This window comes from Aotus nancymaae, unplaced genomic scaffold, assembly GCF_030222135.1.
Source record: "Aotus nancymaae isolate 86718 unplaced genomic scaffold, 86718_ANA_hifiasm-v0.15.2.pri h1tg000001l, whole genome shotgun sequence".
Lineage (NCBI taxonomy): Eukaryota > Metazoa > Chordata > Mammalia > Primates > Aotidae > Aotus > Aotus nancymaae.
Window position 1 is genome coordinate 6,948,043 of NW_026988412.1, and position 13,746 is coordinate 6,961,788.

The 13,746-nt window shown below is 43.9% G+C and overlaps 1 protein-coding gene across 1 annotated transcript in view; it reads right to left on the bottom strand.

Moving 5' to 3' along the window:
• Positions 1 to 977: 977 nt before the first annotated feature.
• The window catches only part of DTD1 (D-aminoacyl-tRNA deacylase 1), a 158,009-nt gene continuing 145,240 nt past the window's right edge, over positions 978 to 13,746 (bottom strand). The window contains exon 6 of the mRNA XM_012474555.3: positions 978 to 1,523. The gene's annotated coding sequence lies outside the window, so the exon portion shown is untranslated. The remainder of the gene's footprint in view (positions 1,524 to 13,746) is intronic.

Genomic DNA, 13,746 nt, shown 5'->3' on the forward strand with positions numbered 1-13,746 from the left:
CTTCCACTTTTGAATCATGTTGTTAGAATGCCAGGATCTACGTTAATTCAGCTTACACCCATTGCTCCTATTTTTGTTCCTGACCCAACTTCTCTTCCATATCTTTCAAACATTTAGAGTTCCCCTCCCAGATGAACCAGCCCCAGCCCCTTCAGCTCTTCCTTTACGGTTTCAGATCCTTCAGCAACTTGACCACATGATGCTCACTCTCTGGTTTGTCTCTGTCCCTTTAGAGTGAGAGCCAGGAACTGGGCTGTGACCAACGAAGGCCTTTAGAATTTTACCACTGTTCAAATGTCATGATCCTTAGCTCTTATCTCTATGCAATCCTCGTTACCCCTTACTACAAGGACAGGCTGCAACTGTTAGTAAGCATTAATTGGTGGCAATAAAATGCTGTGGTGGGGAAACATGACAGCTGCCCAGCAAGCCAAACTCTACCACTGAGTTTATCGACGTGTAGGTTCAAGCAGCTTTAACATGAATTTGAATTCACTCTAACCCCTGCTTAGATAATTCAAACAGCAGAGAAATTACTTTGGTAGAAAGTGGTTCTTTCTCAGAGTGCTGAGTGTGGTGACTTGGATACATGGACAACCACATTAACTACTGGATAAAGGATATCTGCACCGCCTGCCATGCTGAAGTCTTTCTCCACCTTCCAAAGGTGGATACACCAGATGTGGCTCCACACTTGGTCTCAGTCCGAACAGTGTGGCCATTCTGAAACTGGACTCCCTTCCAACCCACACTCCCTTTTCCTGACATCTCATTTCCAAGTACAATGTCATCAATTGTAAACTGGATGGACAGGTTCCCACCTGGACTCAGGAGCCTGTGTGGGCCAGTCAGAGAAGGCCTCTTGCAAGAGGGTTATTTGAAAAGAAGTGCAGCTACACACAGAGGTCAGATGCATTGCATTTCTATGGACATCATCGTTATGCAGAAACACAGCAGAATTTGTTTGATAATAAATAGTGGTTTGTTGAGATTTAGGATTTTATTATTTTTAGAAAAAAGAGAAAATTTACAAGATGCAAAGGTCTCACACAATACATTAGCACTGATGATTGCTCTCTTGACATCTCAACACGGACCCTGGCTTATGAATCAGCAGTAGAAAGAACATGGACAGTGTGAGTGTGTTGGAGAACCCCCTGCCATGGACACGCAGAATACACCACGGTGGACTTGATGACAAATGATGCTGGGCCAGCCCGTTCCAAAAGCAAGCCAAGATGTGGCAGAAACCAACAGAGCCTTTTTGTGGGGGAGGCACGAGTGCACGCCTTCTACCACGTGCGCCCCTCCCCCAACCCACCAGCAGTGCCCTCTGCCTCGTTTCATCACAGCAACAACAGAAATGGTAAAACGGTCCTTTGGTGTTTTTTTGCAGAGCTATTCAGGTTACCGACTTCTTATTTCTGTCTTCCTCTTCATGTTTCAGTTCCAAATTCTTAAAGTAGTGTAGGTGCTTAGCATCTTGAATTTTTCAGGATCCAGTTCTGCCCAATGATAACACACTAAAAAGGCCAAAGAGAAGACATTTTAATAAAAAGGATTCCAATATTTGCCTTCAGATTCTTTTAGCATAGGCAAATAAGAGTAACAAAACAGCTGAAGATACGCTTTCAAGCTCATACGGTGACACCAGCATCAGTGTATCACTTCACTGAAAAACCTGCCATGCTGCCATGTATAGACGCAAATACCTTCTCCCCAGAGTCTCCAGTTCATTACAACTCCATTCTTAGAGCAAAAGACACCAAGTCAAATATCTGAACATACTTCCAAATGGCTTTTGCATCAAAGAGAAGTCACCTGAAACACAACGTATCATAATTTGTGATATTCACCTAAGGCAGGGCTTAGAGGAAAATTCACAGCAATGAATGCTTATATTAGAAAAGAAAAATGTTATCAAATCAATAATCTGGGTTTCTAACTTAAGAAATTAAAGAATAAAAGCAAAGTAACCCAAAACAAGCAGAAGCAAGAGAATAATAGGGAGCAGAAACTGATGAAATTTCAAACAGAAAAAGGCAAGAGAAAAAAAAAAAATAAAAAGATCAATAAAATAGGTAAGTCTCTGGCCAGACTTACTCAGAAAATTGAGAAGACACAAATTATCAATATCAGGAATCAAACAGGCAACATCAGTACAGACACTACAGACATTAAAAAGATAAGAAGAATATATCATGAGCAACTTCATGCTCACAAATTAGACAGCATAGATGAAATGGACACATTCCTTGAAAACAGATATAAAAGCTTCATTTCCAAATCCTTTAACAATGAGGGAGGTAGAGGGATGGGGAGCTTAAGGAAGGGCAGGGACAGGGAATAAACTAAATGCTAGTCTTGGGATATTTTAAATACTACTCAAAGGATGCTTGGCTCTTTGATACAAATGGCCATGTCTCAGGTTTCCTTTTGTAATTCTAAAGCTTTAACAAAAACCAGCTAATATTGCCAAGATCTGTGACATGTCATTTGTCATCCAAATGTTAAATCTAAAACCTAAAAGGCCAGTTTCTATTCCCTCAGATCTGGATTCTAATTGGATGGACTTCAGTAAAAGCAAATCAGTCAGTATGCCATGGCAGTGCCACCTCCATGGATGTGCTTCCTGATAAGCTCAGTGTAGGCCACCTTCCTAAGAAAGGGTCGTATCATAAGCAGATGCTTCCATAGACTAACAGCCCTCACTGCTCTGCCTAGCTGGATAGTGAAGTCCCTGTGCACACATGAGAAAGACAAGCTGACAGCTAGCCCATGCTCTGCGGCTCTACCTGCCACCATAAAAAGGATTGAAATTATCTCCAAGTCTACCCCCTTACTCCCAAACCCACCTGTAAGAGTCCTGCTCACCTTCCTAAGAGCTTTCTAAAAGACCACCAGCAGGTGGAGAACAGACATCATTCCTGGGGCCCATATTACTTTCAGTTTTTAGTTAATAGAAACAACCCATTTGTTCTCATACTGTATTGATGATGTTAACCCAAATTAAGGACCTGGAGACTATTCATACTTCTTTCTCCACCCTCAATACCGATAACTGAAATTCTGGAATTGTTCCCCACATTGATCTTTGAGAAACTCTATCTTCTTGGCACAGATTAAAATCTTTGTTTTTGAACTTAAGATGAGCTTTGGGATCCTGGTTGAATGTATTTTTCTTTTATATTTACTTCAATTAAATATTTTATAATATTCTACATTTTTAATGCACTGAGATAATAAATTTAGCCTTCAAATGTTTGATGTGCAGATGAAAATTATAAAGCTTACAGTAAAAGAATGACCTAGAAAAATGTTCAAGATATTCTGTTAAATGATAAAAAGCAGGTGACGCTGTATATATACAGTACGTCTCCAACTTTGCAAAATTAGAGAAATAGATGTAAAATTATCTGTTTAGAAAAACTATTCCAAAGCACTATGTTAATAATAATTATCATAGAATGATAGAATGGCAGGTGATTTTTATGTTCTTCTTTGGACAGTTTGGCATTTTTTATATTTTCTGTGAATGAACATTAACTTTGTAATAAAAATGGCTTTCAAAAGAAATTTTATATGAGGAAGATGGTTTAGGAATTTCTATTCCCAACTAGAGAAACATAGAACTGGAAGGGATCCTGAGAGGTTTTGGCCAATAGGCTCTCAAAGTTTTTAGGTAAACTTCCTAGGCAAAGGAACTTTATAAATCATCTAACCTGAAGGACTAACCATTAGGTATGTCTTTAGAACTAATGGTACTACTACCAGGAACACTAATGGGCAGGCCTACTCATAAGATCAATGTTAGTATCATCAGTGATTTGCAAACTGCATGCAAGAGATTTTTAGCCAGCAGTGGACACTGTTCCAGCTGAAAGCCACTGCCCACCACAGTACACGGATTGGCCAATAGACGTTGCTCTCTATTTCCAGTCTTGCTTCCTAAAAACGTCTCTTCCTATTTTCTTGAACTATAGAATAACCCAGGAGCCAGGTTGCTGGCCACCAACCAAGAGTAGCTGGAGACCATGCAGCTCACACAGCTGGAAGCCTGAATGTGGAAGGTGGGAGTGAGCTATCTGTGAGGTCCATCTGTCAAATTAGAAGCTCTGAGCAGAAGTCCTGTCCAAGCTGAACACGTGGTTCTCCAGAAAAGGGTGGTCCATTGAGGTTTGAAATTCAGAAACCATGGATAAGGGGTAATATGCCTCCCTCTAAGAGCTATTTAAGGGATGATGTCTATTTCCAAATGCATGTGTGTCACATGAGCTACTGAAGACAGACATGACCCGGGGGCTCAGGACACCTGACAGGCAGTAGTAAGAGGTGCCTGGTAACTTAGCACCACAATTTCATAGTCTTATGAAAGAAGCTAGGGGAACCACCAGTTTCCTCCACCTGTTGAAGTAGTTCCCTTTTACTGCCATCAACCACAAGGGACAGTGAAGAACATCTCCAGGGAGGCCAGCCCAGGAGCAGAAGAAATGAGTCCCTTCAAAGCCCATGTAAACACTGAATCCCACAAGGACGCTGACTTCCAGCTGACCTGCTTCTGGCTTCAGGCCATTTAAGCAACCACAGGATGCAAGTTCTAGACTTAGAACACACACATGCCACAGACCTGTTCTCCAAGTCACTGCTAAAACAACTAAGAATTTTTTTTTTAACCTTTTCTTTCAGGTCTTAGCTGGTAATCACATTGGAATTCATTTACCTAGAAAAGGAAGGCTGTTTTATGGAAAAACATGAGCTGCTGGGAAGTTATCAATGCAGGCTTCATTCTGACCTTCTAGCACTGTTAGACTCCAGCAAGCTCCCACCACTGAACTGTCAAAGCAGAGAATCTCTTCCTTTGTTTGCGAGCTGATGGTCCTGACTTCACAGATGAGAAGACGCAAAGAATTATTTTCTAATTATGAATGGAAAGCTTAATGCAATGCTATAAAACAAGCATGGGAAAAAAAACTGATGTTACCTGAAAGCAGTAGGAACGAACTCTGACAGCAATTTGCTTTTATTTTTTGGCTTTAACTTATTCTCTAATCTATAATTTCTCATGTATATTGTTCATATTCATATATAAAGATGTCAGTCTTTTTTTTTTTTGAGACAGAGTCTTACTCTGTTGCCCAGGCTCGAGTGCAGTGGCGCCACCACAACCTCCACCTCCCAGGTTCAAGTGATTCTCCTGTCTCAGCCTCTTGAGTAACTGGGATTACAGGTGCCCACCACCACATCCAGCTAATTTTTGTATTTTTAGTAGAGATGGGGTTTTGCCATGTTGGCCATGGCTGGTCTTGAACTCCTGACCTCAGGTGATCCGCCCACGTTGGCCTCCCAAAGTGCTGGGATTACAGTCATGAGCCACTGCACCCAGTCAGTGTCAGTCTTACAGAACTTAAAGTGGTTCAGATGATAGTATCAAAATCATAACTTGATCCCTGTAAGTTGGTGCTGTTTAGTTGAATTTTCTGCAATGATAGAATAACAGCCACTAGCTGTATGTAGCTAGTGAACACTTGAAATATGGCTACTGTGACTGAGAAAGTGAATTTTAAATTTTATTTAATTTTAATTTACAACTAAATATCCACATGCAGCTAGTACTTACTGTATTAGATGGCACACTCCATTTGTAAGCCTAGCTCTGCACCTTAGCAAGAGACAGAATCACTAATCATGGCCAGTTTCTTGCCAATTTATTTTCTAATAAATAAGGTAATGGATGTGGAAGCTTGGGCACGGCAAAAATCCAGCTCCACTGCTGGTAAAGTAACATAATATGCCTACTCTGCATCAGTGAGGAAGCAAACCAACCTCATGAATAACAAAAAACCAGAATGGCACTTAAGGTTTGGGAAAAATAACCTCCAGGTAAGAAGAGGAAGAATGGGGCAGACAAAAATATTTTAAGAGACATTACTTAAAATTTCCAAAATGTATTGAAAGGCATACATTTACAGATTCAAGGTCCGAAGACCCAAAAAGATCCTCAGAATGAGATTCAGCTATGACACAGATGTTGGAATTACCAGACAGGCAACTTTCTAAAACTATGATTAATATGTTAAGAACTCTAATGAAAAAAGTAAACGATATGCAAGAACAGATAGGTAATGTAAGCAGAGAGATGGAAACTCCAAGAAAGAAACAAAAAGAAATAATAGAAATCAGAAACACTGTAACAGAAATGAAGAATGCCTTTGATAGGCTCATGAACAAACTGGACACAGTCAAGGAAGAATCAGTGAACTTGAAGATAGGTCATTACAAACTTTCCCAACCAAAAAACAAAGAGAAAAAGAATGAGAAAAAAAGAACAGACTATCCAAGATTGTAGAGCTATTACAGAAGATTTAACACATGTATATATGTTACATATATATTTATATATATACATAAAACATATATATATGATATATACATATATATATATTTGGAATGCCTAAAGGAGAAGAGAGAACAGAGAGGAAATTATGAAAGAAGCTAGAGGTATTGAAGTATTAATGGCCAAGAACTTTCCAAACTTAATAACAGACATCAAATCACAGATCCAAGAAGTTCAGAAAACACCAAGCAAGAACCACACCAAGGTATGTCATATCCAAACTGCAAAAAAACAAAGAAAAATTTTTGAAGAAGCTGGGGGCTGGGGGCAAGATGAGGAAAACCCACCTTCCCTACAGAGCAATAAGAATGAGAATTACAGGGGACTTTTCATAAGAAACTGCAAACAAGGAGAGAGAGGAATAAAAATTTAAATATTGAAAATATTTAAATATTTCCTTCCTCTCTCTCATGCCTTGGAAACTCAAAGCTGCTCCTCTAGGGCTGTGAGGCTTCTAGGGCTCTTTCTGTTTTTAAAAAAGGCAAATTAAAAAAAACAAAAACAAACAAAAAAACTACCAGTCTAGAAGCCTATACCAGCAAAATTATCCTTCAAAAACGAAGGAAAGGCCGGGCATGGTGGCTCACTCCTATAATCCCAGCACTGTGGGAGGCTGAGGTGTGTGGATCACTTGAGGTCACCAGTTTAAAAGCAGCCTCACCAACATGGTGAAACCCCGTCTCTACAAAAAATACAAAACTTGGCCAGGCATGGTGGTCCATACCTTTAATCTCAGCTACTCAGGAGGCTGAGGCATGAGAATTGCTTGAACCCAGGAGGCAGAGGTTGCAGTGAGTGGAGATTGCATACCGCACTCCAGCCTGGGTGACAGAGTGAGACTCCATCTCAAAAAAAAAAAGACTATTTAACGTAATGATAGTGAGAATGTATTGGGTGATAATCACATATGTAAAGTAAAATGAATGACAGCAATGTCGCTGGGAATATGCTGTTGTTATAAGGTGCCTGTTACAGGTGAAGTAGTAGAGTGTCATTTGAAGGTAGACTTAGACTAGTTAAAAATGTAATTGTAAACTCCAGAGCAACCACTAAAAAAAATTGTTTTAAGTCAAAAAAAAAAAGATAAAAACACTACCCCCGAGACACAGCTAGTTTTATACCATGAAATATCAGCACATGGACTTGAGAATGTGGTACAGATGTTTATATAGAGAAGCAAAGTGAAGCTGTGAGAATGAGAAGAGTCCTACCTTATATGGCGAAAAGAACAGTGAAAAGGGACTGAATACCCTTTCAGCAGAAAACACACACACATACACACACACACACACACACACACACACACTTGGCTACTCTAGCTCATTAGGAGGAAGTGTGCTCAGCTGGGACACATCTTGCTATTCAGACAAAGGTCACATTGAAAAAGCCAACAGATGGCAGTTTCCAAAACACTTTCCTTGTTTGGTTTCAAGTGTGTTGCCATTTGAGGACAGAAATGTGGGGTGCTGGTCAGGAGCATGCTCCTCTCACACCCTAATTGCAGCAGCTAAGTCAATATGCAAATGAGGCGATACTTGACGCTGCAATCAAATCAGAAACCACATTCTTTTAGTGAGAGGTGGCCCTAGTGCCTTTAGCGGTGGCCAGAAAGGGAGAAATAATAGACCTGCATCCTCATAGAAAATCTCGAATCCTCCCAGCAAGGTGAGAGAGCCTGAAGGATTGAGACAGAGGACAAAAACACAGTTAATTTTAGTAGTTTAATGTCCACTTGGTAAAATAAGAAGCAGCATTTGCAATGCAATAGAGAAACGTCGACGCCCTGGGAATGTCTTCTGAACCGTGAAGGGTTTTGAATCATTTTCAAAGAAAAATATGCCCAAGATTATGCAGCTTCTCTTTCCATTTTCTTTTGCCTTTTCTTTCTCTCTCATGCCTTGGAAACTCAAAGTTGCTCCCCTTAGGGCCTGCCAGATTCCCTAGTGCTCTTTCCGTTTTTAAAAAAAAGCAAATGAAAAGTGCTCCTCCCTTGATAGTGAGGTGGCTGCTGTTATTCTGGGGAACAAAACAAATGCCAGGGTCACCTTCTGTCTGTCACTATTTAAGTCACCTCTCATAGATATCTGAATATTTGGTGCTGATTTTGTGGCCTACTGGAATGACAAATTTCATCAGCAGTGACAACAACAAAAAAACCAAATATATCATTGGAATACCAGTTGTCACTTGGCTCTGGTCCTGTTTAGGGTCTTCAAATCCATAAACATGGCTAAATTCTTGGAAGCAGGAGCACCCAGCCCCGCTCTGGTCCTCGGCTAGTTATGGGTGGCTCCGAAGGACTCCTCCCTGCCTGGACATCTGTTCATGCCTGATACTGTCACTGCTGACTCTGATATAAAGAAGTGCAACTGGAAGCCTATGGTAAACCATCAATAAATGATTCTTCTTGTGTGCTTTGTCCCAAACCCAGACAGTACCATATACAATGGTATAAACAAAACACAGCCTCTTGTTACCCAGGCTGGAGTGCAATGGCGCGATCTCGGCTCACCGCAACCTCCGCCTCCTGGGATCAGGCAATTCTCCTGCCTCAGCCTCCCGAGTAGCTGGGATTACAGGCATGCGCCACCATGCCCAGCTAATTTTTTGTATTAGTAGAGACGGGGTTTCACCATGTTGACCAGGATGGTCTGGATCTCTTGACCTCGTGATCCACCCGCCTTGGCCTCCCAAAGTGCTGGGATTACAGGCGTGAGCCACCGCGCCCGGCAGCCTCTGTCTTTTCATGGGCGAATCTAAACTTGTTCATGAGCCTCCATGCGCTGAGTAGCAGCAGGGGGGTTCCTGAGCACACAGAGGCTCCGTCTCACTTTGGTGTCAACAGCACTCTGGGTCGTCAGAGTCCTCTGTGGCAGGGTGGCCGGTGTGGCTCAGCACCTGGGCCCTGGCACTGCACCACTGAGGTACAGTGGGCTACTTGAAGTTTGGTGTCTCTTGCTCAGGGACCCAAGGCCCTCTCTGGCTGACCTGGCCTCATCTCAGTTCTCACCAGCACGTCTCTCTCAGTCTCAGGTCTTATTAATGACAGGCCCCTGCAAGTCTCATCCAGGAGGCCAGATGGTGGTCACAGCTGAGACCTGGAGGGACTGTCAGTGCCATGAAGAGCTGAGGCCACAACCCCCAACCTCCTGATGAAGCTGCCCCCTCACGGCCTCTGCAGCAGGCTCACCTCACCACTTCTGTCCAGGACCTACAGTCAGCCCAACAGACCCAACACAGCTTTCCTCCACATTCTCCACTGGGCAGAGAACACCCTCTGGAGCCTGCCCCACCCCACAGCAATGCTGGGCGGCACTCTCACAGGCCTCAAGGCCTGACCGTGTTTTGCCACCTCACTGGGCTGCAGCTGCCTCCTGGAGCCCTGGAGCCACCTACACTGCTCTCCCTCCAGAATCCCCGCCACACGGCTTCCAGGTTTTCTGCAATCCAACCCCCATTCCCCTACTCCAAGGATCTCAGCCTAGAGCACAGAGCCAGAACACACGGCGGGCGGGGGGGGGAAGCTCCAGCTTCCCCTCCTCTGTCCCTCTGCTCCTTCCCACTGAGTCTCTTAACCTGAGGGCTGAGGCCAGCCAGGAACTTCCCTCCATCACCCTCTTCTTCCCCTTCTGCCTGCCTCTTCCAGAGGGACCCATGATGGCAAGGCTGCAGCGAACTTGACTTACAGGGAAGAGGAAGGAAAAACACACCTGCCTCCTCCTTTCCAAACACTGCCCGTGGGATCTGCTCTCCCCGCTGCCTCCCCTCTGCGGCTGGCTCTGGGTGATTGACAATAGCACCACTGACCCCAAGTTCTCCGTTATCCAATCTGCACTAACCCGAGAAGGAAATAAATGATGAGTTTTTAAATGTCCTTAACATGAGAGAAGCAAGACTCATACCTACGAGTCCATGAGAATTCCCCTTGTAAACTTAGATGTTGGGAAAAAATGTGAAATGTTCACGCCCACCTCCTGCCCTTCTTTTTACGTGCTCAGTTTTCCTTCTATGAGCATGTTCTCCTGTACATTCTGTGACACACACAGTTACTGTCCCCTCCTCTGCCCATGGGACCCTCAGGTGTTTTTCTTGCCCACAGAATTAGCAAAATTACTCCCAGGCTACCCAGGGGCCACAGAACACCAACATCCACGACGTATTCTCTACAGGAATTACGCTGAGGCCAAATCTAAAGCAAATGGAAGTCTTTAAATTGTTATGTTTTGCACAAATTTTAAAAGTAACAAAACCCAATAACCTTAATAGATTAAACCAAAGATTCTCAAAGCACTGATCAGATATAAAGCAAAAATCAAGACATTTAATTTATAAAACGTTTTAGGTTAATAACGTAACTCAGGAAGGAATCAGCTAGGTGGTATTAGAATTTTTAAAGCTGTTTTGAAAATACAGACCTCCAAGGCACACGTGAATTTGTACTTGTGTAAGTGTGTGTGCATGTGTGTGTACACATGCCAGTGTGTTTAGCTAGATAATCTGGGTCTGGGTGCTAGGAGACAGGGGCTTATGTGTTTCTCCCTCTCTCATTCATTAAGTTCATGATGGGAGTCTGAACATTCAAGTTGTTTTGAACCTGTTGTTAAGGTCCCAGTTCACTGCAGCAAAGGCTATTAAGTACAGTCTTCAACAGAACTGGAAGGAGAGACATGGGGCCATGGCTTCACATTAAGGCTGGGAAGCTGCTCTGAGCCCCAGGAGTGTCCAATCTGAGTTTTGCTTTTGGACCAAGTAACTACTAAAACTTGGCCTAACCAATGTCAGTCCCTGAACCTCATTCAAGGGACAGGAGCAGTGCTGGGATACTCTCTCCATCATGCTCTGCTGTGAGCTAGTAGGGTAGCCTGAGAAAACACAGAAACATGGTGGAGAGGGAACACACCTGCCCCGCCCAGCCCAGGCTGCTGGGGCCAGTTCCAGGCACCATGACTTCTACCTGCCTGCCTTCCACAAAACACTGCTGAGAGAGATGAGTTTTCTTCCAATAGAAGAAAAACCACAGAACTTATTCACTGCCACTAAGAAATTAGAAGGATGGAGATAAGTTTCTGAATTACTGCTCGATCCACTTAATTAGCACAACTGAAAAAGTATCTTAAAGGGCCACTTTGTGCCCTGTCTTCACTTAGCCTATTTCACCTCTTTGGCTTAAAGATTTCTGGACAGATTATAAATCAGAAGCACCATCAACATCTGTGATGCCAAAACTGACCAAACTGACCACTCACAGAGGCAAATCATCATGAAGTTCTGGAGGGATGGGAGTGGAAGTTTTATGACGTCCCTTCCCTCCAAGGCACGCTTCAGTGTCCCGTGCATATATAAGATACATAAGCCAAGGTTGGTAACCACAGTGCTGTTTTCTCCCTGCACAACACTGGGAGGAAAACGCAGTGATGAGGGAATAGTCAAGGGGACAACAGGACTCACTGTCCAGCCCCCTCCCGTAAAGCCACCTATGAACCAACGATCCACCCTTCCTGAGCACTCCATTCTGTTCCTCTCACCTGTGTATCCATTTGGGAGCTGGTGCCACTGTGCCCAAGTATTACTAATATATCTTTTTTAAAATTTTTGTTTTTAAGAGACAGGGTCTCTATCACTCAGGCTGGAGTGCAGTGCTGCAATCATGGCTCACTGCAACCTCCAACTCACGGACTCAAGTGACTCTCCCAATTCAGCCTTCTAAGTAGCTAGGACGATAGGCATATGCCACCACACTCAGCTAATTTTTGTTTTGGGGTTTTTTTGGTAGAGATGGGGGCCTCACCATGCTGCCTAGGCTGGTTTCAAACTCTTGGTCTTAAGTGATCCTCCTCTGTCAGCCTCCCAAAGTGCTAGGATTACAGGTGTGAGCCACCACACCTGGCCTAATATATCTCAGTTCCTGGTATTGTGGATCCTAAAAGCCATTTCACAAGTATACTTCCAACACTCACTCTCTTTCAGAAGGGAGAGAGAAGGCTGAAAACCACCTTCTGGATGTTCTTCTATCACAGTGTGGTGTCCCCTGGATAAATCTTTTCTGCTGACTTGGTTTTAATCATAGTGTGTGAGCTAAAGGCTCCATACTGTACGTCCAAAACCTGGATCCCCAGCTCTAAAAGCCACAGACGTGGCAGACCACTGGCATCACCTTTGACTGCCAACGAGCACCTTAAACATAACATGCCCAAAATAGGTACCGTCAGCAACCACCATCTTCCTCCCTCATCATTCTGGATGTCTCCTCTTCCAATCTAACCAGTCACCAAGTTGAAATGATTCTATTTCCTTTACATCTTTCAATCCCACTCTTTCCCCTCTATGCCCACTATAATTTCTTCCCTAGACTTCTGCAATCACCTCCTAATGGGGCCTATCTGCTTCCAGTCTCACTCCTCAAGGCTGCTAGAGTGCTCTTTTTAAACTTTGTATCTGATGATGTCACTTGTACACTTAAAACCTGTAAAATCCAAGTTCCTCAGAGTTGCATACCAGACCCTATACAATCCAGACCTCCTATTTCTCTAATTTCAGAGATGTCCCCTGCCCTCTCATGCCACTTGGCACTCAATGTTCCTGCCATTCTGCAATTCCTCCATTCCCAAACTCTCCTGCCCTTGTTCCCCAGCCCCCAGACAGCATTTGCACTGCTCTTCTCTCAGCTTAGGTAGCCCTCCCCTGTCCCTGCCCCTCATCTTCCTCCCCACTGCCACCTGTCCTTCCAGGTCTGGTTCCAAGCCTCTGAGGGGCCTCCCTTGACCTCCCGTCTCTACCCCACACCTGTTCACACTCCTGCCGCATGCACTGTGCTGCAGCGTAACTGTTCCTATGCTTCTCCCTCAGCCTGTGACCTCCCTGTGACAGGTCCTGGGTCACAGGACCTCAAATCTGCACCCAGTATTTGGTCCAGTGCCTGGAAAAATAAACAGATTCCCTGAGGGGAGGAACTAGTGTCATCAGATGGTGGCATCACATTTTCAAGGCCTCTGATGTTCAGACAAGGAGGTGGACTCTGTGCTACAGTGAGCCACAATATTACAGTGAGCCACAAGAATAAAATGTCATTTTAGGAAAAGTAAACCAGCAGAGCCACATGGGGCACTGTGAAGGATGGTGGAATGTGAGGCAGGCAGCAATGAGAGGAGGCCGCTGAGATGGCAGTGCTCTTCGCTGGAGCGGCTGAGATCAGGCAGGGAGATGTAGGAGCATGGGCAGACTCCGTGCATCAGTGTCGGGACTCCGCATCCACAAGTGCTCTGCACAGGCAATCACAGCAGCAGCTGCGAACTAGAACAGGCACCTAGGGAAGGTGGCACACACAGTTTCTAACACCAGGTGAGCACCCCAGA